Source organism: Amblyomma mixtum, chromosome 3 (genome assembly GCF_055824585.1).
Source record: "Amblyomma mixtum isolate Tamu chromosome 3, ASM5582458v1, whole genome shotgun sequence".
Taxonomy (NCBI): Eukaryota; Metazoa; Arthropoda; class Arachnida; order Ixodida; family Ixodidae; genus Amblyomma; species Amblyomma mixtum.
This window is the reverse complement of record NC_143014.1, coordinates 155,805,502-155,829,551: the sequence shown is the minus strand read 5'-3', so window position 1 is coordinate 155,829,551 and position 24,050 is coordinate 155,805,502. Positions and strand designations below refer to the sequence as shown.

At 46.3% G+C, this 24,050-nt stretch overlaps 1 protein-coding gene and 1 pseudogene across 1 annotated transcript in view; one reads left to right on the top strand and one right to left on the bottom strand.

Moving 5' to 3' along the window:
* The window catches only part of LOC149352445 (soluble guanylate cyclase 88E-like), a 204,853-nt gene that overhangs the window by 46,443 nt on the left and 134,360 nt on the right, over positions 1–24,050 (top strand). The window lies entirely within an intron of this gene.
* Positions 1,098–22,369, bottom strand: LOC149352453 (uncharacterized; annotated as a pseudogene).

The window sequence follows — 24,050 nt, the reverse complement described above, 5'->3', positions numbered from 1 at the left end:
AGCTCACATCATGGGATACAACTCTGGTATTCGGTAATGCCTTAGACAAACTGATTTAACATGCCCACAAAAAAAGGGTACAAAAAATCTCGTCACAAGTTTTCTCAACAGCAATGACAAGTATAGCCCATGCAACTGAGCCGTGGTGGAGAATTGGTAGATGTCATTGGTGGTTCGAAGGTTACTGACGAGTGAATATATTTCTTCTGAAGTCAGGGATAATACGGAACCTTATCACTGACTTCGGAAACGACGCTCAGTCTAACAACTGCCTTGTTTTCGGGTGAACTTTCCGGCGCAAGACTTGACGGAGAGGAGGCCGACGTTCATGACTCTAAGGAACTGGCCTTGCTTAGTACTGTGAAAAATATCAGTGGTAAAGTTGCATTAGCATGTCCCATCTATAGTTGGGCGTTCTGCTATATCTTATTGGGAAAGGAAACAACGAATTCTTGCACCCGCTTAGTCCATAGTTTGGCATGCAGTCCTCACGCAAAAAAATGTGCGATTGAAGGCATGAGCGCTTGCTCACGCCTTCACACCTTTATCCTGTTATGTATTTTATTTTGGGACGATCCCAAAGCAGTGTAATAATGGTTTATAACTTCGCTGATGTCGGGCAGCAATCCTTATTGGTTTGGCTTTCGGCTAAGTAGCGACCTCTTGTAGCGGACAATAAATACCTTCGCCACGACTTTCAGGAAAGCGAAGAGTTTAAAAAAAAGCTACAATTGCTGTCATTGTACACCTGAATTAAAATCATTTTGTAGTAAAACAGATGTCAAAGGTACGTAAAAGTACTTATTAAACTGAGCGATTCATTAAAAAATGTTGCAAGTTATAAAAGTGATGCCTGCAGTATACTAGACCGGATGTTTTAAATTATTCAATGCAAATTTCTCTCTTAAATTTGTGAAATATGCTGTGCTTTCCTGCCTTGATAGAAAATCTATCTGTGAGGGGCCAATATCCGCCTTGTGCGGTAGAGGACACAGTCGCCCCATTTTTTTATTGCACAGACGAGTGACACTATGTACCTAGTGGAATCTTTTTTTATTAAAAAACAAGCTTCGTGATGTTCCTACCAGGTAAAGTTGTCAGGCGGCAGACTTGTGCCACTTGTTTGCTCGCACGTGCGCTTTACTCGACTTATTTTTGGACGCCTTCTTTTTGGAGGTCTTGGTGTGGTTTACAGCCACAAACCAAGTGCTGGCGAGGGCTTGGGGAATGACTGAGCGCTTCAGGATCTGGCCGTATTTGCCCACGTTTCCGAAGTTGATTTGAAGGAGGTACTTTTCGTTGAACATGAGGGTGATGGTTGTCCTGGAGATGCCGTCGGAGGCGAAAAGCTTGAGCTTGGAGAATGACAGTGTTTTGCCGTTCCACGAAGTGCCTGGTCGGGGCGATTCCAGGAGCATGTAGTGGCCTGCGCATACGCCAGAGTCCTAGATGAAAGTTATCCAGGCCACGCACTGTAACCCGTCGTGCAGGTTACTGAAGCGGACGAACGGAGCTGGCTGCATCAGCCTTCCTTGTGGGCTGATCTTAAGCTCCATCCTGGGCAAAAACTGGGCCTTGATGACGAGTGTTAAGTGCGGAACCCTCACCGCAGGTATGAGCGGAACGCTGCTCCTGCCGCCGACAGAGACGGCTTGTTTCTCGTGCTCGGTGTCCACGTCGTCGCCCTTGCCGTCGTCACCCTGCGTGCAGGAGAGCTGCTTGGGCGCCGCTTTCTGGACTCCCTTGACGTTGGGGCGCGCTGCGGCCGCACCTTCAGCGACGACGCTGACTGTCTCCGAAGCGCTGCCGTCATCTTCGTCACTGCTGTCGCTGCTGGAATCGCTGCTCGAGTCGCTGGTGCTGCTACCGCCATTTTTGTTGGTAGTGCTGCTATCGTCGCTCTCGCTAGTGCTCGAGCACAGGTTGCAAAGCCTCAGTAGCTCAGCATAAAACACACTCGTGGGCGTCTTGGTATGATCGTCCCCAGTCCCACCGCCTGCGGCGGCAGAGATCTCACCACAGCCGGACTCTGATGACGCCATGCTCGACTACGCACAAGAAGAACAGCGTTCACGTCGCTGGCGACGCCGAGTTGCGACCGACACTTCGAGTCTTCGGTGACGCCTGTGGTCTCCCGGACGCAAGGCGCTCGTAATAAAAGCGCGGTGTGCGGCGGCCCTGGTGCCACGGGAATGACACCTGTTCCTCTTCTTCTTCATCCTCTTCATAATGACACATACCCACATGGGGGGATTGGCCAAGGTGTAGTGGCACAAATAAGAAAATTTCCATAGGATGACGACAAAATATCCGAGCCAATCGTGAATTTTGACAAATGTATGCATCAAAACCGACAGAAGAATATTTCAGCGCCTGTCGTCGTCGTTCTCTTCTGCTGCCAATAAGATTGGTGTATTTTTTAGGACTAAGTTGAGGTGGCAGTAATGTGCCTTTTCGCTCTAACGCCGTTAATCCGTCCTTCCAGTTTTCCTTGGTTTCGCCTAGGACCGGCGGCGTGAATCCTGAGAAGATGTCATGTTACCGCGTTCAAGAACACCGCACTGCTGCGGAAAGGCTGTAAGGTGGGCTGAGGCTTTTTTTTTTCTAAAAAAAATTTGATTTATTGATTTGATTTGATTTTTACTGCAGAATGTCAGTGCACTATTACAAACCCAGGTGGTCCAAATTTTCAGAGCCCTCCGCTTCTGCATACCTTATAGCCTGTGTCGCTTTGGACGATTAAACCGTATTAACCAATCGCTTTATTCACCAGAACTTCCCTTTAGAGACGGATTAGAGGAAGGGCCCTAGTGTCTGAGAAAAATACGAAGAACATGGGCAAATTTCATACTGTAACCTAAAACCGGAGTGTTCGATCCAAAACTCCAGAGCATTGAACTTAGTATATGAGACGGAGGGAACACGTCGTATTACAGCTAGTAAATTATTCCACCAAACATGCTGGGATTGCTCATGAATGGAAACTCCCCAAAGTGATTCCTTTACCTAAAAATAATGGCGGCGGCTATCCTCTGGAAAATATTAGACCTATTACATTGACATGCAATGTGGTTAAAATAATTGAAAGGGTCTTGCTTCTACGTGTTTCGAAGTTTGTGAACTCTGAAAATATCCTCAGTCACTGTCAAATCGGTTTCCGTCGGAAATGTTCCATATGGAACGCACATTTGACCTCGAGAGTCGAATTCTCCTTTCGCGGCGTCAAAAAATGCATGCTGCTTTGGTTACATTAGATGTAGCCAAAACTTAAGACAGTGTGGAACACACCATATTTTTGAAAAGACTGCAGAGTCTGCAGTTTCCACACTACTCAATTGCTTGGATATCGGCGTTCTTAGATAACAGGCAGTTTAGCGTACACTCCATGATGTCAATTCTGGAAGGTATAAACAAACGAGAGATGTTCCTCAGGGGGGAATCCTTTCGCCATAATCTTCAACATTGTACTGAGCTCTATTTCCAGCCATCATCAAATTCGCACGTACGTCTATGCTGACGACATTGCATTTTTCTCGGCTGCTCCTGACATTCAGTCTGAATACGTGCGTCTGCAAGCGTACCTGAAATTGCTTGAGAGTTGGTTGTGTGGCCTACAACTCGCCTTAAATGTTAACAAATGCGCTATCCTTGTTTTTCGACTCCAATATGCTGTTGCTCTGTCTCTAACTTACCAGCGACAAATTATTCCCCAAGTTTAGTCTTTAAAATATCTTGGTGTAATTTATGACGACAAGCTCACATGGCGCTCTCACATTGACCATGTTGCAGGGGAAGGCACTCGTGCTGTGGGCATGTTGTGTAGATTAAGTAATCCCCGGTATGGAATGCGGAGAGATGCACTTTTAATGATTTATGTTATGTACGTTAGACCAATGTTAGAATTTGCATCTGTGCTGTTTTCTGGTTAGCTGCTTACAAAATTCGCCCGCTCGTTCTTTTAGAGCGGGAAGCTGAACGGTTGTGCCTTGGACTCCCTAAATTTGTAGCTAACAACGCGCTTTACCTTGAAGCAGGAATTTCACCTTTAATATCTAGATTTAAGTTTCTCACTTTTCAGAGGTACCTCACGATATATGACTCAAGTTTCCACCGTTCCTCGTCTGTGTTTTGTTACCAGCCGACCTCCTTTTTTGGAATCCACTGGCCTCGATTTCATACACCGCAGGTAGTACTGGTACAAAATTTACTTCACCCGTTAAATGTACTCCTTTCTTACATACTATCGACACAAAACAGTTCGTCTTCCGTGAAAATTGTCTATGATGACATTTTCCCGAAGAATGCAAGCCATTTACCATCATGCATTTTAAACGGATTATTAGAAGACCATTCACAAAGCATACCTGTTACCATCATTATTGCTATTGACGCCTCCCAATGTGATGAAAAGGCAGGGGTGGGAATATATTGCCCGCTTCTAGATTAATCTTTTTCTGGGTGTCTTCCGGATTTCACCCCAATTTTCCAAGCGGAGTTTCTGGCGGTGGTGCTTGCGCTTCGCAAGCTAGACCCTTCTTTCTCCACAATGGCTGTCATTACAGACTCCTTTTCTTTGTGCCCGTCCCTTGCTTCAATTACGGATTCTCCAATCCTAAACACCTTCTTATCATTACTTCCTCCACATTTGAGCCTTTTACATAAGATATGGGTACCAGGTCATAGCAGTGTGACAGTCAGTGAAGTGGCTGATAGCCTGGCAAAAGCGTCCCTCAACGGCCCAGTGCTATACGTATCCTCCCGGCTACAGCGTACATCACAGCAGCGAGGTTTCGGAGAAATATTTTGTTAAGCATGACATCTGGATCAATTAAAAGATCTGATGATTTCCTGCATCTTCGTATTCGTGGAGCAGGAAATCATGCCATTCACGTCAGCTTGAAGTCTCTCTAACTAGGCTACGCTGCCGGATCCCCCCCTTAAATTTTTATTTGCACAGGTCTGGTTTGGCGCTTTCTCCCATCTGCGCATTCTGTGGTGAACAAGAATCAATAGACCATTTTTTTGTTGTTTGTCGACGCTTCACTATGATGCGACGACGATTTTTAGAGCAACCACTGCAACAGCTTGGCCTTAGTTTGAGCAGCCCGACCATACTGTCATTTGGTGCCACCATTCTTGGTTACAGCCACAGGTCTGTTTTTACCGCCATTCAAATTTTTTTTGCTGGAATCTAATCGGATACCTTGCTAATATTTTTTTAATTATCATTATAATTTTTTTGCTGTTAATATTATTATTTTTATTTATTTATTTTTCAACTCCCTCTCCTACAGATCTTGCAGAGTCCATCTCCTGCGTGCGTTATTCATTTCCCGTTTCTTTTTGGTCTTTCTGCATTCTGTTGAAGTTTCTCTTCACCAGCATTCTGTTATTTCTATTTATTACTTAATTTCTCTATTTATTTTCCCAAGAAAACAAAAAAAATCATCACAAAAACTCTCTATGCACCCCTCTTCTTGGCCGATACCCCTGCGTGGGTATGCGCCATTCTGAAAGGTGAACAACAACAACAACAATATCCCCAACAGTAATATATTTTCTGAAAGATCAAGCCATTATCCATCGTATGTTCGCTAAATCTTCGAACCGACTTTTTTGACTAAAGAAAGCCTCAACCCACATTACAGCTTTTTCAGTAGCAGTGCAGTGCTCTTGAACGCGGTAACATGATATCGCCTCAAAATTCACGCCACACGTCCTCGGCGAAAACAAGGAAAAATTAAAGGACGGATTAGCGGCGTTACAGAAAAAAGGCACATTGCTGCCACCTCCCCTTGGTCATAAAAGTACAGCCATCTTATGGGCGGCCTCATTGTCCGATGAATACTCCGGCGCAGGGCTTGACGGAGATGATGCCGACGTTTTTGACGCTAAGGAACTGACCTCACTTAGCGCTTTGAAAACCTCAGGGGTAAAGTTGCATTAGCATGTCCCATCTAGCGCGGCGTTCTGCTATATTCTTGGGAAAGGAAATACCGATTGCTTGCGCCAGCCTAGTCCATGGTTTGGCACGCAGTTCTCACGCAAAAAAAATTGCGCTTGATTATGCCTTCACACCTATGTCCTATAATGCATTTTATTTTGGGATGATCCAGAAGCAGTGTGTTGCTTGTTTAAAACTTGTTGATGTCGGGCAGCAATCACTAGTGGTTTGGCTTTGGGCTAAGTAGCGACCTCTTGTAGCGGACAAAAATTTCCGTCGCCACGACTTTCAGGAAAGCGAAGAGTTAAAAAAAAGCAGCAATTGCTGTGATTGTACACCTGAATTAAAATCAATGTGTAGTAAAACAGATGTCAAAGGTACGTAAAAGTACTTATAAAACTGAGCGATTCATTAAAAAATGTTGCAAGTTAAAAAAGTGATGCCTACAGTATACTAGACCGGATGTTTTAAATTATTCAATACAAATTTCTCTCTTAAATTTGTGAAAAATGCTGCGCTTTCCTGCTTTGATAGAAAATCTATCTGAGAGGGGCCAATATCCGCCTTGTGCGGTAAAGGCCACAGTCGCCCCTATGTTTACTGCATAGACGAGTCGCACAATGTACTACTGGCATCTTTTTTTATTAAAAAAACAATCTTCGTGATGTTCCGACCTGGTAAGGTTGTCAGGCAGAGACTTGTGCCGCTTATTTGCTGGCACGTGCGCTTTACTCTGCTTCTTTTTGGACGGCTTCATTTTGGAGGCTTCGGTGTGGTTTACAGCCACAAACCAAGTGCTGGCAAGGGCTTGGCGAATGACTGAGCGCTTCAGGATCTGGCTGTATTTGTCCACGTTTCCGATGTTGATCTGAAGGAAATACTTTTTGTTGAACATGAGGGTGATGGGTGTCCTGGACATGCAGTCGGAGGCGAAAAGCTTGAGCTTGGAGAATGACAACGGTTTGCCGTTCCACGAAGTGCCTGGTCGGGGCTATTCCAGGTGCAGGTACTCGCCAGCGCATACGCCGGAGTCTTAGAAGAAAGTTATCCAGGTCACGTACTGCAACCCGTCGTCAAGGTTACTGAAGTGGACGATCGAAGCTCCCTGCATCAGCCTTCCTTGCGGGCTGATCTTAAGCTGCATCCTGGGCAAAAACTCTGCCTTGTTGACGAGTGTTACGTGCGGAACCCTCATCGCAGGTCCGAGCAGTACGCTGCTCCTGCCGCCGACAGAGGTAGCTTGTTTCTCGTGCTCAGCGTCCACGTCATCGCCCTTGCCTTCGTCTCCCTGCGTGCACGACAGCTGCGGCGGGGCCGCTATCTGAACTGCCTTGGCATTGGGGCGCGCCGCGGCCGCACCTTCAGCGACGACACCGACTGTCTCCGTAGCGCTGCCGTCGTCTTCGTCACTCCTGTCGCTGCTGGAATCGCTGCTCGAATCGCTGGTGCTGCTACCGCTATTGCTGTAGGTACTGCTGCTATCGTCGCTCTCGGTAGTGCTCGAGCACAGGTTGGAAAGCCTGAGTAGTTCAGCTTAAAACCCAGTCATGGGCATCTTGGTATGATCGTCCCTAGGTCCACCGCCTGTGGGCGGCAGAGGTCTCAGCACAGTCGCACTCTGATGATGCCATGCTCGACTACGCACAAGAGGAACAGCGCTCACGTTGCTGGGGACGCCGAGTAGCGACCCACACTTCGAGCCTTCGGTGATGCCTCTGGCCTCCCGGACAAAGGGCGCTAGTATTAAAAGTGCGCTTTACGGGTGCCCTGGTCCCCCGAGAATGGCGTCTGTTCTGCTTCTTCTTCGTCTTCTTCATACTCTTTATAACGGCACATACCCACGTGGGGAGATTGGCCAAAGTATAGTGGTATAAATAAGGAAATTTCCATAGGATTACAACAAAATATCGGAGCCAAACGTGAATTTTGATAAACGTCGTCGTCTTTCTCTTCTGCTGCCAAAAAGATTGGTGTATTTATTAGAACTAAGTTGAGGTGGCAGCAATGTGCCTTTTCGCTCTAACGCCTTAATCCGTCCTTCCATTTTTGCTGGATCGGCGGCGTGAATTCTGAGATGTCATGTTACCGCGTTAAGGAACACCGCACTGCTGCTGAAAAGCTGTAAGGTTGGTTGATTCTTTTTTTTTGATGAAAAAATTTGATTTGTTGATTTGATTTGATTCTTACTGTACAATGTCAGTGCACTATGACAAACCCAGGTGGTCGAAACTTTAAGAGCCCTCCGCTGCGGCATACCTCATAGCCTGACTCGCTTTGGATGATTAAACCGTATTAACCAATCGCTTTAATCACCAGAACTTCCCTTAAGAGACGAATTAGAGGAAGAGCCCTAGTGGCTGAAAAAAGTACGAAGAACAAGGGAAACTTCATACTGTAACTTAAAACCTGAGTGTGCGATAAGAAAAGCCAAAGCGTTGAATTTTCGCTAATATACGAGACGAAGGGAACACGTCGTGATGCACCCGCTTTTTCGGGAGACGTGAGAAAGAAGAAGAGCAAGAAATTATTTTTGAGATAGCATATCCCAAAGAGTAATATATTATCTGAAAGATCAAGCCATTTTCCATTAGATGTTTGCAAAATCGGCGAATCGATTTTTTTTTTACAAAAGAAATCCTCAACCTACCTTACCGCTTTTTCAGCAGCAGTGCGGCCCTCTTGAACGTTGTAACATGACATCGCCTCAGAATTCACGCCGCAGGTCCTCGGCGAAAACAAGAAAAATTAAAGGACGGATTAACGGCGATAGAGAAAAAAGGCACATTGCTGCCACCTCCCCTTGGTCATAAAAGTACAGCCATCTTATGGGCGGCCTTATTTTCCGATGAATTTCCCGGCGCAGGGCTTCACGGAGATGATGCCGACGTTTTTGACTCTAAGGCCCTGACCTCACTTAGCGCTGTGAAAACCTCCATCGAGCGCGGCATTCTGCGATATTCTTGGGAAAGGAAATACCGATTGCTTGCGCCAGCCTAATTCATAGTTTGGCATGCAGTTCTCACGCAAAAAAAATTTGCGATTCAAGGCATGAGCCTTCACACCTTTGTCCTATTTTGCATTTTATTTTTGGCTGATCCCAAAGCAGTGTATTGCTTGTTTATAACCTGCTGATGTCAGGTGCAATCTTTGTTTTTTCCTAAGTAATGACCCCTTGTAGCGGACAATAATTTCCTTCGCCACGACTTTCAGGAAAGCGAAGAGTTAAAAAAAAGCGACAATTTCTGTCGTTGTACACCTGCATTAAAATAAATGTGTAGTAAAAGAAATGTCAAAGGTACTTAAAGCTACTTAATGAAAAAAGCGATTTATTAAAAAATGTTTCAAGTTAAAAAAGTGATGCCTGCAGTATACTAGACTGGATGTTTAAAATTATTCAATAGATATTTCTCTCTTTAATTTGTGAAAAATGCTGTGCTTTCCTGCCTTGATAGAAAATCTGAGAGGGGCCAATATACGCCTTGTGCGGTAAAAGCCACAGTCGCCGCATGTTTTATTGCATAGACGAGTCACACGCTGTACCTACACTCTAAACACGGTAACCTTTGGGTAACCTTTGTAAAGGTGCACATTTTCACATTGAAGTATACCTATAATTTAAAGGTTACACCATGTAACCTTTCCACTTATAACTTTTGTAAAAGTTACAAATGGTAAAGGTTACTTCTTTTTACGCATAGGTTACGCAACTTTTTTAGCGATGTAACCTTTACAAAGGTATACATCATTGAGTTAGCCATAGGTTACGTGCTCCAAAATGTGTAACCTTTGTAAACCACAATGGCTGGCCTAAAAATGGCAAAAATGTCGTTGCAATTTGCTGAAGGTGATGAAATAGAGATCCCTGCCAGATTTCAGTTTGAATGGAACAAAAATTGGCCAAACAAGAGAATGGTTTAGAAAGGAGAAAAATGACAAACATCGGCATATGATAGGCAAATTTTTAATTGGCTCCAACATCTTCAAGACTAGAGGAAATACAAAACAACAAAACTTCCCAGATATTGTCTGCATTAAACAAAAACTAAGAAATGTAACAACAGATGCAGGTATGTCCAAGGCACCATTTTTGCATACTTTTTGCAAAAAAATATATCGCAATAAATGGGCATGCAAGGCACTGAAATATGGGCTCATATTACAGTATTACTGTTGGCATGCCAAACAGAACCACGTTAAGCAAACAACTCAATAAAGCATGCTCATATGAAGTCTCGCTTTGAATAGAGCTTGGTTACAGCATATCACTCTTATTGCAATGTGAATGAAAAAAATAGGCACTCTAATTGTAGTACCAAAAAGAACAAAATAAAAGCTCTATTATTGAAGACCAAGTGCCAAGTCAACTTGACATTGTGTAAGGGATACAACAAACACAAATTATAAATGGCAAAAATATCAGAGAAGGCAATATTTTGATCACATATTTTACCACACTTCTTAAAAGAAAGATTAAAATGACTATACAATGAGATATCAAGAAAGGTGGTCCAAGCAGAGCAGATAACATGAGTTCTTTTAAAACTTGCGGCCACATACAAACGCAAACAACAATCAATCGATTTAAACACCTTGGCTAAACAGCAACCAGAGATATACATGTACTTAACAGCTTTCAGCGGTACATAACATCAGTAAATCCAGCACAACTTGCCTAGATCATATAAACGAAAGCCCTTTGTGACTCCTCCAGTCACTTCATTAACAAAGATGCACAATGACATGACCAATAACTTGTAACATTAACAATGCTATAAGCCTGACAACACTCGCATAAGTACACCAACTTGTGTACTGCAGTTAAAAAAAAAAAAACTTGCTCAATTTAGCTGTAGAAAATATACTTCAACATATTAGAAAGTGAACAATTGAAACACATTTCATTCCAGAAAATTAGAACAAATTATTCTTTTTCAAGAGCATGAACAAGCTCTTAAGTCGGTTCATCAGTAGTCCACGTGGCACTAAAGTGTCTGGCAGCGCAATCTTCTGCAGCAGGATGAGTATGGCGGAGAATGCCGGTCTATAGTCGAAGTTTTTTAAGCAATATGTCACCAGGCAGAAGATGAGGGCACGCTCTAGATTGCCGTTGCTGATCGAGATCACTCCTTTACTACTTCCAGCGTAAACACTCAGCACAGGTATATACATGAGGTGCAGTCACTTGCAACTCTTCAGGCAGTGGGATCTGTGGAATGTTAAATTAGAGCCAGTGAGCAATCATTCATACTTGAAGCATGGCTGATATTCTCACCAGAGTGAAACATGGTATACAAAGAACACCGCAGTGCCTACCGCATCGCAGAGCCGCCGCTGCGATTGCTGCGCTGTTGCTTCCGCAATTCTACTCAGGATGGCCATAGGTCAAACCACCGCCAATTTTTTTAATGGGCCCAGTTGTATTGCCAAAATCTTATGGCGCGCCGATCAATTGATAATCAATGAAACGACGTGCAAAGTTCCAGAATTCAGATTCAAAACAAAAGTACCGCTTCATAGTGAAAACAGCGCGGGAAAACGAGACGAGCAAAGAAAGACACAACAAATCGAGCAAAGAAGGACACAACAAATCGTCTCATTTTACCGCGCTGTTTTCACTATGAATCAATACTGTTAGAGATGACCAAAACGGGAGGGGGAGCGAGTGAGAACACTCGACGCACGCACAAATTTGTGAGAATAAACAACGGATATATTGCAGTTACAACTTATTTCTTGTTAGCGCACTTCAATAGGGCTCGCACTGTCTTACGCACGCCCGCTCAGATCGCTCGCGCACCACACACCCTGCGCTGAGCTTCCCGTCGCCAACGCTGATGAGTCAACACGCCGCACTCGCGAAAAACAACCATCACAAACACAATTCCAGACGACGCCTGGAAGAGAGGAAAGAGGATAGGCAGGCAATGCGGTAGGCACTGTGACCGACCGGCGCACCGAGCCAGATTCACGTGATCGCCACTTGAGTCGAGGAGACGACTGCCGCCGCCTGGGCGGGAGTATAGCGCCGATGTGGAATTGCGTCATAAGATCGCTTGCAATACCAACTCGCTCAAATCGCATCCTCAATTAAAAAAGTACCGTCGTGCGTTTTAAGCGTGCTTTTTTGTACGTATGCAAAAAAAAACGCGCGCACACGCATGCAAACGATGAATAATTAGAGCTGGATTATCCCCGTATTATCACACCTAATGACCCCAAATGACTTTAGGCAACAATAGCCTAAAACCAATATTCTGGATAACCAAACTTATTGGCACGATACCCCGCGCAATAGGTAAATGAGGCACTCAAACTACTGAACCAGATTTCGCTTCGAAGTGCACTCAACGAGGCTTAGAAATGAAGCTGCTCTGGCAAACGAAGAAAATACGCACTTTGACAAGCATGAAATAAATGACTTCGCAGGTCCTTATTGTGCATATGGTAAAAAAAAAGGCCACTCACCCAAGTCCGTCATTTTTCCATGAACCCCTGGAACGTGGTTGCAGTAGTCGCAACGAAAAGCGCTGGGCGCGGAGCTGTCTGCCGAGCACACAACGACGTAGCGTGTACGGTCACATTGAGGTTCGTTCCAGCCGCCGCGCAGCGTACCCCACAGGTCCCTGCTACTTAGCGGCATTAGCCCAAACAAGCCACTTCAGAAACGCCACCAAAAGACGGCGTGGTTCACGCACGGTTCCAACTCTCGGTTCCAACGGTTCCAAGAACAAAGCAACCTCCGCAACGCTGCAACGTCCGAGCCTTCCCGCCGTCCAGACTTGCCGGCGTGCCTGCCGGCGTGCAACGATGCCAAGCGTTTTGAAACAGAAGCGCCGCTTTTCATTGGGTGAAGCGCCCGCCGTCTGCGCATGCGCGTCTCACGCATACTGGAGCGGCCGTCATGCCATATTTTGAGTAGTTCTATGCCAATTACTCGTTTCTTATTGGCGCCGCCGTTCGCACCTTGGGCGCATTACGTTTTGATTTCTGATATTTATTTTCCACCAAAACTGATACATTGGAAGTGTATGTAGAGAGCCACCTGAAGGGAAGTCGAATCGCGCACTCGGCGGCCCGCAAATGCGGTTACGTCCGCTGTCGCCTTCCCAGGCGCTCCCCTTCCATATGTCTGCTTTTTTACTACTAATTGCGACCGTTGCTATCGCGTATTGGTTCGAGGAAGGTGAGAAATAGGCTCTATCCGAGTCATCGAGAAATTACATGCAATTTGAAATATTCGTTTATTAACGTTTATTCGAGCAATAAAATCGGTACAGAACATGCTTAGAGAAGTAGCACGTTTGGTTTCTTTGCAAAACTCATAGATAGGAATCGCACATTGGAGATGTGTTCTCATATATATTCAGCCGCAAAATACGGCATTGGCATTGCATTCGCAGCCTCCTTTGGGAAATGTGAAGGCAGAAATAACGCGCGATTCAATGTGGCTGCGACCCAAAACAGCAGTATCGAGCTCATGCGATAGCTTACGTTGATGTCTCCCCCTTGCGGTCGAAACCGCAGCCCCATTGCATCCGAAAAGCACATTCCCGCACATAAAGCAACATACATCCTCTATATGTGCATATCTCCTGGCTTGGCGACGCATATAGGTTACCGTGCTGCCCAAAGGTTACTGCGCAAAGGTTACTTGGCAATTTTTTCATCGTAACCTTTGAAACGGTTGACTTTAGGCCGTTGTAACCTTTGCGCTCCACAAAAATAAAGAAAACACAATGAAAACATAAAAAAACATCAATTGTAACCTTTGTGACAAAAGTTACTCACATCCAAAAGTTACGTTATAGGTTACTGTGTTTAGAGTGTACTGACATCTTTTTTTATTAAAAAAACAAGCTTCATGATGTTCTGACCAGGTAAAGTTGTCAGGCAGACTTGTGCCGCTTGTTTGCTGGCGCGTGCCTTTACTCGACTTCATTTTGAACAGCTTCTTTTTGGAGGCCTGGGTGTGGTTTACAGCCACAAACCAAGTGCTGGAAAGGGCTTGGCGAATGACTGTGCCCTTCAGGATCTGGTCGTATGTGCCCACGTTTCAGAAGTTGATTTGAAGGAAGTACTTTTTGTTCAACATGACGGTGATCGGTGCCCTGGAGGAGCCGTCGGAGGCGAATAGCTTGAGCTTGGAGAATGATAGCAGTTTGCCGTTTCACGAAGTGCCTGGTCGGGGAGATTCAAGGAGCATGTATTGGCCTGCGCATGCGCCGGAGTCTTGGATGAAACTTATCCAGACCGCGTACTGCAACTCGTCGTCCAGGTTACTGAAGCGGACGATCAGAGCTGGCTGCATCAGCCTTCCTTGGGGTCTGATCTTGAGCTCCATCCTGGGCAAAAACTCGGCCTTGTTGACGAGTGTTGCGTGCGGAACCTTCACCGCAGGTCCGAGTGGTACGCTGCTCCAGCCGCCGGCAGAGAAAACTTGCTTCTCGTGCTCAGCGTCCACGTCGTCGACCTTGCCTTCGTCGGCCTGCGTGCACGACAGCTGCGGCGGTTCCGCTTTCTGGACTCCCGTTGAGGCGCGCCGCGGCCGCACCTTCAGTGACGACGCTGACCGTCTCCGAAGCGCTGTCGTCATCCTCGTCACTTCTGTCGCTGCTGGAATGGCTGCTCGAATCGCTGCAGCTGTTACCGCCATTGTTGTTGGTACTGCTGCTACCGTCGCTCTCCCTAGTGCTCGAGCACAGGTAGCAAAGCTGCAGTAGCTTAGCATAAAACTCACTCATGGGCGTCTTGGTATCATCGTCCCTAAGCCCACCGCCTGTGGCGGCACAGGTCTCACCATATCAGGCCTCTGATGACGCCATGCTCGACTACGCACAAGAGGAACAGTGCCCACGTCGGTGGCGACGCCGAGTAGCGACCCTCACTTCGAGTCTTCGGTGACGCCTGTGGTCTCCAGGACGCTGGGCGCTGGTATTAAAAGCGGAGAATGCGGCTGCCCTGTTGCCCCGGTAAGGGCGTCCGTTCAGCGCCTGACGTCGTCGTTCTCTTCTGCTGCCCGTAAGCGGCAGCAATGTGCCTTTTTGCTCTAACGCCGTTAATCAGTCCTGCCATTTTTCCTTGTTTTCGCCGAGAACCTGCGGCATGAATTCTGAGGCGATGTTTCAAGAGGACCGCACTGATGCAGATAAGCTGTAAGGTCAGTTGAGGCTTTCTTGTGTAGAAAAATCTGATTCGCAGATTTTTCGATCATCTGATGGAGAATGGCTTGATATTTCAGAAAATATATTACTCTTCGGAATATGCTATCACAAAAATAATTGTTTCCCATTTCTTCTTTCTCACATCTCCCGAAAAAGCGGGTGTACCTCGACGTGTTCCCTTCGTCTCGTATACTAGCAAAAATTAAATGATGTGGCGTTTTTCATCGGACACTCAGGTTTTGGGTTACAGTATGAAGTTTGCCCACGTTCGTCGTACTTTTTTCAGCCACTAGGGCCCTTCCTGTACCCCGTATATCAAGGGAAGTTCTGGTGAATAAAGTGATTCGTTAATGCGGTTTATTCTACGAAAGTGACTCAGGCTATGAGGGATTCCGTAGTGGAGAGCTGTGGTAATTTCAAGCACCTGGGTTTGGGTTTTTTCATGCTGCACTAACATTGTACAGTACACGACCCGCCAGCATTTGACCTTTATCTAAATTCGACCGCCGTAGCCGGTATCGAACTCCCGTTGTCGGGTCAGCAGCCGAGCCCGATAACCACTTTGTCTCCGCGACCGCTCTGATGAATAAAACGGTTTTCAGCGATTTTGTTAGCGTTTTTCTCAAAGCATCTTTGGAAGTTCGTGCACCTTTTTATCAGGAACTATACGGCATAAGGAAACAAAATTTCTCACAGCTGTCAATTAATGACATTTCAATCACTGAAACTAGAATCAATAGCCTGGGCGCATTTGTATTTTTTGACTACAAAAAATACAATTCACATGCGGATATTTTATTCCATCGACAAGGATAAAAACATAATATATCTTGTTTTTATTGGAAGCGCATAATTTTAATTCCACCGGTGTATAGCCCTGGTTGCTAATTTTGCACAAAATTGCAGCACTCTGCGAATAGTAGATCTTAAGAAAAAAGTACAATAGTAGAAAAATAAAAAAAAATAAAAATACTAAACAAAATTTAAAAATCGCTTCGAGCTCTAATGAAATCTGCGTCTGTCTTTAAGATTCGTGGCAAATTTTATAGCGACAGCTTTTATTACAACTGCTGTGCAGCTAACTTTTGAAACTCATTTTCAAACTGCCGCCGCGGTGGCTCAGTGGCTATGGTGCTCGGCTGCTGACCCGAAAGACGCGGGTTCGATCCCGGCCGCGGCGGCTGGAATTTCTTTGGAGGAGAAATTCTAGAGGCCCGTGTACTGTGCGATGTCAGTGCACGTTAAAGAACCCCAGGTGGTCGAAATTTCCGGAGCCCTTCACTACGGCGTCTCTCATAGCCTCAGTCGCTTTGGGACGTTAAACCCCATAAACCAAACCAAACCAATCATTTTCAAACTCTCACCCCGCCTTAACTGCACCCCACTGATAATACGAGGGGGTACCCAAAAGAAACCGGACTTATTTTTGTTTGAACTTATTTGTTCACATTTTAAGCAGAGACCTTCAATCTCCTTCAAAGTATTCCCCACTTGCAATGATACGCTTGTCGAATCTTTCATTCCATTTTTCAAAACATTGTTTAAATTCATCTTTCGTGATGCTTGACAGTGCCTCCGTCGTTTTTTTCTTCACCTCAGCAACATCAGCGAAACGCTTTCCATTCACCTATATTTTCATTCTAGGAAACAAAGAAAGTAGCACGGGGCAAGGTCGGGAGAGTATGAGGGTTGAGGAATAGGGGTCATGCCATTTTTGGTCCAAAATTGTCGTAGAGACAGGGCTGTGTGAGCAGGGGCATTGCCATGATGGAAAACCAGTCACCCGACCGCCACAAATCTGGCCGCTTCCACCGCACACTCTTGCCCAATCTTTTCAAAACATCCAAGTAGAAATCCTGGCTAACTGTCTGACCCTGCGGAACAAATTCTCAATGGACGACTCCTCTCACCGCGAAAAAACAAATCAGCATTGTTTTGAGGTTTGGTTTCACCTGACTAGATTTCTTGAGGCGAGGTGAATTTGAAGTTTTCCATTGGCATGATTGTTGCTTTGATTCAGGATTCGATTCAGGAACACTTCAGTTGTTCCCATAGCATCGTCCTTGTACGTCTTTCTTAATATTTCAAGGTTGCCATTCAACTTTTTCCGAGCAAAAATCAAAATTTCACCGGCGCGCGCTGTTCACGAAAATCAGCCATTGCAAAAACGACGTTCACACAAAACAGTCGTCACTCTAAAACTCTGCCTAAACTAGTCTGACCTCCTTCAACGACGGCACTCGGCTTACTGACTCTGGAATGTTCGTTCTGTGCGCCCCTAGTGGCAAAACGCGGTACCATAGAAGCTTTGCCGACCAAAAAATTTAGTCCGGTTTCTTTTGGGTACCCCCTCGTATACCTGTTTCTTTGGGAATATCCGGTGGCCTCGTTCCACGCGTTTTACTTGTTTTCCCCTTGGGCGGAATCATAGAACAACAGGTGGTTTCTTCGTTGGGGGCAGAAACGCCAACAAGAATGTCCATGACAGAATGTTAGCTTAAGGTCTAACTGCCGAGTTTTATTGACAGGGTAAATACTAGGCCTGATTTATTACGTTCTAAAGAGATTAAAATATCAGCCAAGGCACCGTCATGCATAGAAAAATGACATGACGGTTACACTGGTTGATGGACATTCAGCGACAGCTGTTAAGGTATTTATACTTTACCGTAAGTTGTGGCAGAGAATATGAGAGAGACCTCACGTCTGTGAAGTTCTAGGGCGCTGTTTTAGTTTTCCACACAAAGCCGGTTTTCGTCCAGGGATGCTCGCCAGTTCGCCGTTCTAGAAGCGCAGTGCCGCCGATGGTCCTCTCCTCGGGCGGCGCGTTTCACAGCAGCTGCCGCAGATAGACCGTCCAACATTCCTCCTCTATCGCCATATCCTTACTCCTCCTTACACGATAGGTAACCACTATCATGGTTACCATGGCGCGCCTTCCTACATTTTCGCCACAACCACCTCCTCTCGCCTTAGTCTCCTTAGAAGGCTGCCCTCCTTCTGATTCTAGTGTAACTAAATCAAATCAAATCAAATCAAATCTTTATTTACATCATCCAGATGTTAGGTCTACCCTCCCTCCGGGTACCCTCCGGTTGCTTCCCATGGCACTACCCCCCGGTTTATTCCCATGGCAATGACAAACCAGGTGCGCCTTCTCACTCTCTCGCCATGCCTTCCTCTTTTCATTGTAACCACCTTCCGGACGGTTGCCGTTGTACCCATCCTGTAGTTACGCCTTCCCACGCTCTTGCCATAAAGCCTTCTCCAATGGTAACCCTCCACGCCCTTCCAAGTAACTACCCTCCGGGTGGTTTCCGTGTAAACAGTGGACCGGATGCGCCTTCTTACGCTTTTGCCATACCGTCCTCCTCCAAGGTAACAATCACCTGGTTGGGATCCTCCTGCTCTCCCTATACCCCCGTCGTTCCACGGTAACTACCCTCCGGATGGTTCCTATGGTAACCACCCAGTTGTTACGCATTTCTCCGCACGTGTGGTACCTTCCTCCTTGCACGGTGACCACCCTCCGAGAGGTTACCATGGCAACGCTTCCACCGGTTACGCCGAGGACTGCGACGAACGACAACAACTACGACGCGAAGCCCAGGAACGAGCGCTCAACAGCTATTGCTGTTGAAACGTTCCTTTCCGGTAATAGCACGAGCAAGTCATCTATGTGTCTTAAAGAACGTATCTAAAAAGCTAGGCAGTGTTTAACTGCGGTTATCCTCAAAAGTTCAGCAATAGCATTTGGGCAATGCTAGGGCCCAAGTTGAAGCCCGCCATTTTTTATGGCACGGTAAGTTATGGCTTCGTTTGGTTTATGGGGATTTGACGCCCCAAAGTGACTCAGGTATGAGGGACGCCGTAGTGAACGGCTCCGGAAATTTCGACAAACTGTGGTTTTGTAAATTGCTCTGACATCGCACAGTACATAGGCCTCTAGGAGTTTTCCTCCATCGAAATTCGACCGCCACGGCCGGCATAGAACCAGCATATGTAGGGTAAGTAGCTGAGCGCTATAACCACCGAGCCAACGGGGCGGTGTGGTCAGTTACGTTGGATCACCTTTATGGTCGAAATCAGCCAAGGGTTGGCCGGGCCAAATTTTGGAATTGTGCAAACAGCAGAAAATGTTTTCTACATTCTAATTATTCTGAAAGCGCAGGTTTGTGCTACGTATAAGTGCCGCTAGAGCCAGATTATGGTAGCTGATGGAGACGACGCTCTGCAATGCACAGCGCGATAATGTGGTGCAATTTAAGACGAGGCGTATTCGGCTGCCACACGCCTTCAGGAGCCAAGGTTTCTGTGATGAAGTCATTGAAGTGATGGATGTTCTCAATGAAATGAAATTACATACATTTTGATGTGATACTAACTGACATACCGAGTGCTTGTGGCAGCCTACGAGGTCTGTTAGAAAAGTATTCGACTTTATTTTTTTTTTGCGAACACCTGATGGATATGAAACAAGCGCGCTTACAGCAGCCGACCATGAACCCTGGTGCGCATGCACGAATTTTTTCCCGCCTGCCGATAGCGTCAGTCGCTGGGAAGCAGCGTTTGAGTGAGGCAGTGCGCAGTGGTCACGTCGGTTTTTGTTGCAAGGAAAATGGCGGAGCGAGAGGAGCAGCGCTACTACCTCAAATTTTGCCAGAAACTTGGCGACAGCCAAGTGGAAACCATTCGAAATGTTCAGACGGCTTTCGGTGTTAATGCTATGAGCAGCACACAGATTAAGCAGTGGTGCAACTGGTTTAAAGACGGCCGCACATCTGTGGAGAGAGAGCCACGCTCCGGTCGGCCATCAACATGCCTAAATTACTAGGTAATTGCCGAAGTGAACGTTGTGGTGATGCGGGACTGTTGTGTGACTATCCGAGAAATTGCGGAAGAGGTGGATATCACCAATTTTTCTGCACATTCTATTATCACCGAAGATTTGGCCATGGAGAGAGTTGCGGTGAAATTCGTGCCGAAGCTGCTGACGGTGGAGAAAAAGCAACTTCGTGTTGAAGTCTCACAGGAGATGCTGGATTCCACAAACAGTTACCCTGACTTCACCGACGCCGTAATCACTAGTGACGAGTCTTGGGCGTACGGGTACGACCAGGAAACCAAATCCCAGTCGTCACAGAGGACGCATTCCACGTCACCAAGACCAAAGAAGGCCCGCCAAGTGCGCAGCAATGTCAAAGTTTTTCTGACTGCTTTTTTGACTCCCTTTGTGTGGCACACCACGAGTACGCACCCCACAGGATCAAAGAATGACTAAAGAGTACTACAGGGATGTCCTCCATCGCCTACGCGGTGCTGTGCGGCGCAAGAGACCGGAATTGAGGTCAACAAGAAATTGGCGCATCCCTCGCGGCATTGCTCCTGCACATTCCTCACATTTGATTCAGACTTTTCTGGCGAAAAACCAGGCTCCTGTAGTTCAACAGGCTCCTTACTCTCCTGATATGTCTCCCTACGACTTCTGGCTGTTTCCTAAAATCAAGAGGCCATTGAAAGGAGCGCAATTTCAGAAAAGAAAGGACATTATGGCTGCAACGACAGCAGAGCTAAATTACATTCAAAAAAGGGCCTTTTCGGAATACTTACAACAATGGCAGCACCGCTGGGAGATGTATATGGAGCCCCAAGGAGACTACTTTGAAGGTTATTAGGTTTCTAACGCTCCAGTTATGCCAGTTTTTTTTCTTCGGCCAAAGGTCGGATACTTTTCTAACAGACCTCGTATTCGAGAGCTTGGCATGCAGTTGTCACGCAAAAAAAAAAAAGTGCGATTGAAGGCATGAGCGCTTGCTAATGCCTTCACACCTTCACCCTTTTATGCATTTTCTTTAGGGAGTATCCCGAAGCAGTGCATTGCTGGCTTATAACACTGCTGATGTCGGGCTGCAATAAATATTGGTTTGGCTTTGGGCTAAGTTGCGACCTCTTGTAGCGGACAATCATTTCCTTCGCCACGATCTTCAGGCAGGCGAACAGTTTAAAGAAAGAAGAGCACCTGTTGTCATAAATGTACACCTGGATTAAAATAAATGTGCAGTAAAAAAAGAACTCAAAGGTACGCAAAGTACTGAACAAACTGGGTAAGTCATAAAAGAAAAAGGGTTGCAGGTTGATAAATGTTAGCCTGCACTACACTAGATCGGATGTTTCAAATTATTCAATACAAATTTTCCTTTTAACAGCTGTGAAAAATGTTGGTCTTTCCTCTCTTCATGGAAAATCTATCTGATTGGGGCCAATATCCGGCGTGTGCGGTCAAAGCCACAGCGGCCCCATTTTTTTATTGCACAGACGAGTCACACAATGTATACCTAGTGACATCTTTTTTTTTTTATTAAGAAACAAGCTTCATGATGTTCCAACCAAGCAAAAGTTGTCAGGCAGACTTCTTTTTCGACGGCTTCTTTTTGGAGGCCTGGGTGGGGTGTACAGTCACAAACCAAGGGCTGGCGAGGGCTTGGGGAATGATTTTGCGCTTCAGGATCTGGCCGTACTTGTCCACGTTTCCTACGTTGAGTTGAAGGAAGTACGTTTTGTTGAACATGAAGGCGATGTGTGTCTTGGAGGTGCCGTCGGAGGCGAAAAGCTTGAGCTTGGAGAATGACAATAGTTTGCCGTTCCACGAAGTGCCTGGTCGGGGCGATTCCGGGTGCATGTAGTCGCCAGCGCATACGCAGGAGTCTTGGAGGAAACTGATTCTAGCCACGTACTGCAACTCGTCGTCCAGGTTACTGAAGCGGATGATCGGAGCTCCCTGCATCTGCCTTCCTTGTGGGCTGATCTTAAGCTCCATCCTGGGCAAAAACTCGGCCTTGTCGACGAGTGTTACGTGCGGAACCCTCATCGCAGGTATGAGCGGAACGCTGTTCCTGCCGCCAACAGAGACGGCTTGTTTCTCGTGCTCAGCGTCCACGTCATCGCCCTTGCCTTCATCGCCCTGCGTGCACGACAGCTGCGGCGGTGCCACTTTCTGGACTCCGTTGACATATGTGCGCACCGCGGTCGCACCTTCAGCGACGACGCCGACTGTCTCCGAAGCGCTGCCGTCATCTTCGTCAATGCAGTCGCTGCTGGAATCGCTGCTCGAGTAGCTGGTGCTGCTACCGCTATTGCTGTAGGTACTGCTGCAGTCGTCGCTCTCGCTAGTCCTCGAGCACAGGTTACAAAGCCTCAGGAGCTCAGCATAAAACTCACTCATGGGCGTCTTGGTATCAACGCCCCTTGGCCTGTGGCGTCTCATCACAGCCGGACTCTGATGACGCCATGCTGGACTACGCACAAGAGGAACAGCGTTCATGTTGCTGACGACGCCGAGTACTGACCGACACTTCTAGTCTTCTGTGATGCTTGTGGTCTCCTGGACGCAGGGCGCTGGTATTAAAAGCGCAGATTGCGGCTTCCCTGGTGCCACGGGAATGGCGCCCGTTTAGCGCCTAATGTCGTCGTTCTCTTCTGCTGCCCATCAGGTGGCTGAATTTTTACGACTGAGGAGAAGTGGTGCCTATATGCATTTTCGCTCTGCCGCCGTTCATCCGTCGTTCGAACGGAACATGTCTCCTCTTTTTATTTTTTTTTTATTGTGTTCGCAGATAACCTGCGCGTGAATTCCGGGGTGATGTCATATTACCGCGTCCAAGGCCACCGCACTGCTGCTGAAATATGTGTAAGGTGGCGTGAAGCTTTGTTTTGTCAAAAAATGCGGTTTTGGAATTTGGCGATCATGTGACGGATAATTTTTTTATGTTTCCGAAAATATATTAAACTTGGTTATTCGCTATTTTAAATAATTTCTTTGTACATCTTCTTCTTCACGTCTACCGAAAAAGCGAGTGCACCTCGCAGTGTTCTCGTCGTTTCCTATACTAGAAAAAATTCAACGCTCTGGAGTTTTTTTATCAAAGACACAGGTTTTTGGTTTTCGTTTGGAGTTTGGACATGTTTGTCGTACATTTTTCAGCCACTATGGCCCCTCTTGTAGCTCCGCGGTCAAGGGAAGTTGTGATGAATAAAACTATTGGTTGATGATGTTTAATCTTCCATAGCGACTCAGGCTATGGGGGACGCCGTAGTGCATGGCTCCGGATAATATCGACCACTGGGGTTTTTAAACGTGCGCTGACATCGTACAGTACACGGGCTTCCAGCATTCATTCTCCATCGAAGTGCAACCGCCGTATCCAGGATCTAACCCGCGTCTATCGCGTCTGACATTAGCCGAGAGCCATAGCCACTAAGCCTCCGCGACGGCTTTTATGAATAAAGCGGTTTTCAGAGATTTTATTTTCGTTTTAAGGCAGAAGCCTTTAATGCCTCATCGTTGTAAGCAGCAGTTGTCGACAGAAATGTCACGCTTTTCAGTTGGTCGAAACGGTCGTGACGTCACAGTGCGCGAATTTCAAACGGGGCCAATTGTACTTTGGCTACTAACCATGCAACCAATTAAAGGGATCGTATAGTGATGCTCCAAGTAAGTTTGACTTAGTGTAGTTAATGCTTACTTGACAAATTAGTCCAATTAACCTTTCTAGTCAGACCAGATAAATAAATAAAACCGAGTAAGAAATTGGCCGAGCTTGGGAATCGAACCCCGGTCTCCGGAGTGCGAGTCGAGCACGCTACCACTCCGCCATGCCAGCTCGATGGTTTGGAATGAACAAAGGTTCGTCTAGTGAATAGGGTGTCTTCGTTCACTCCCATCTTCCTCCCTTCCCGTTACGGCGAGGTATAGGTGTCCACCGAGATATGAGAGACAAACACATTTCCTTTCCTCAAAAACGAATTTACCGACAAGCGTGTTTGTCCGCGTTTCAGATTGGTCAAAATTGTCGTGACGTCACCACACGCGAATTTTGACGGGTGTCCACCGAAATATGTGAGAAAGTTACTGCGCAACTTCCTTTCCTCAAATACAATTTTCGACT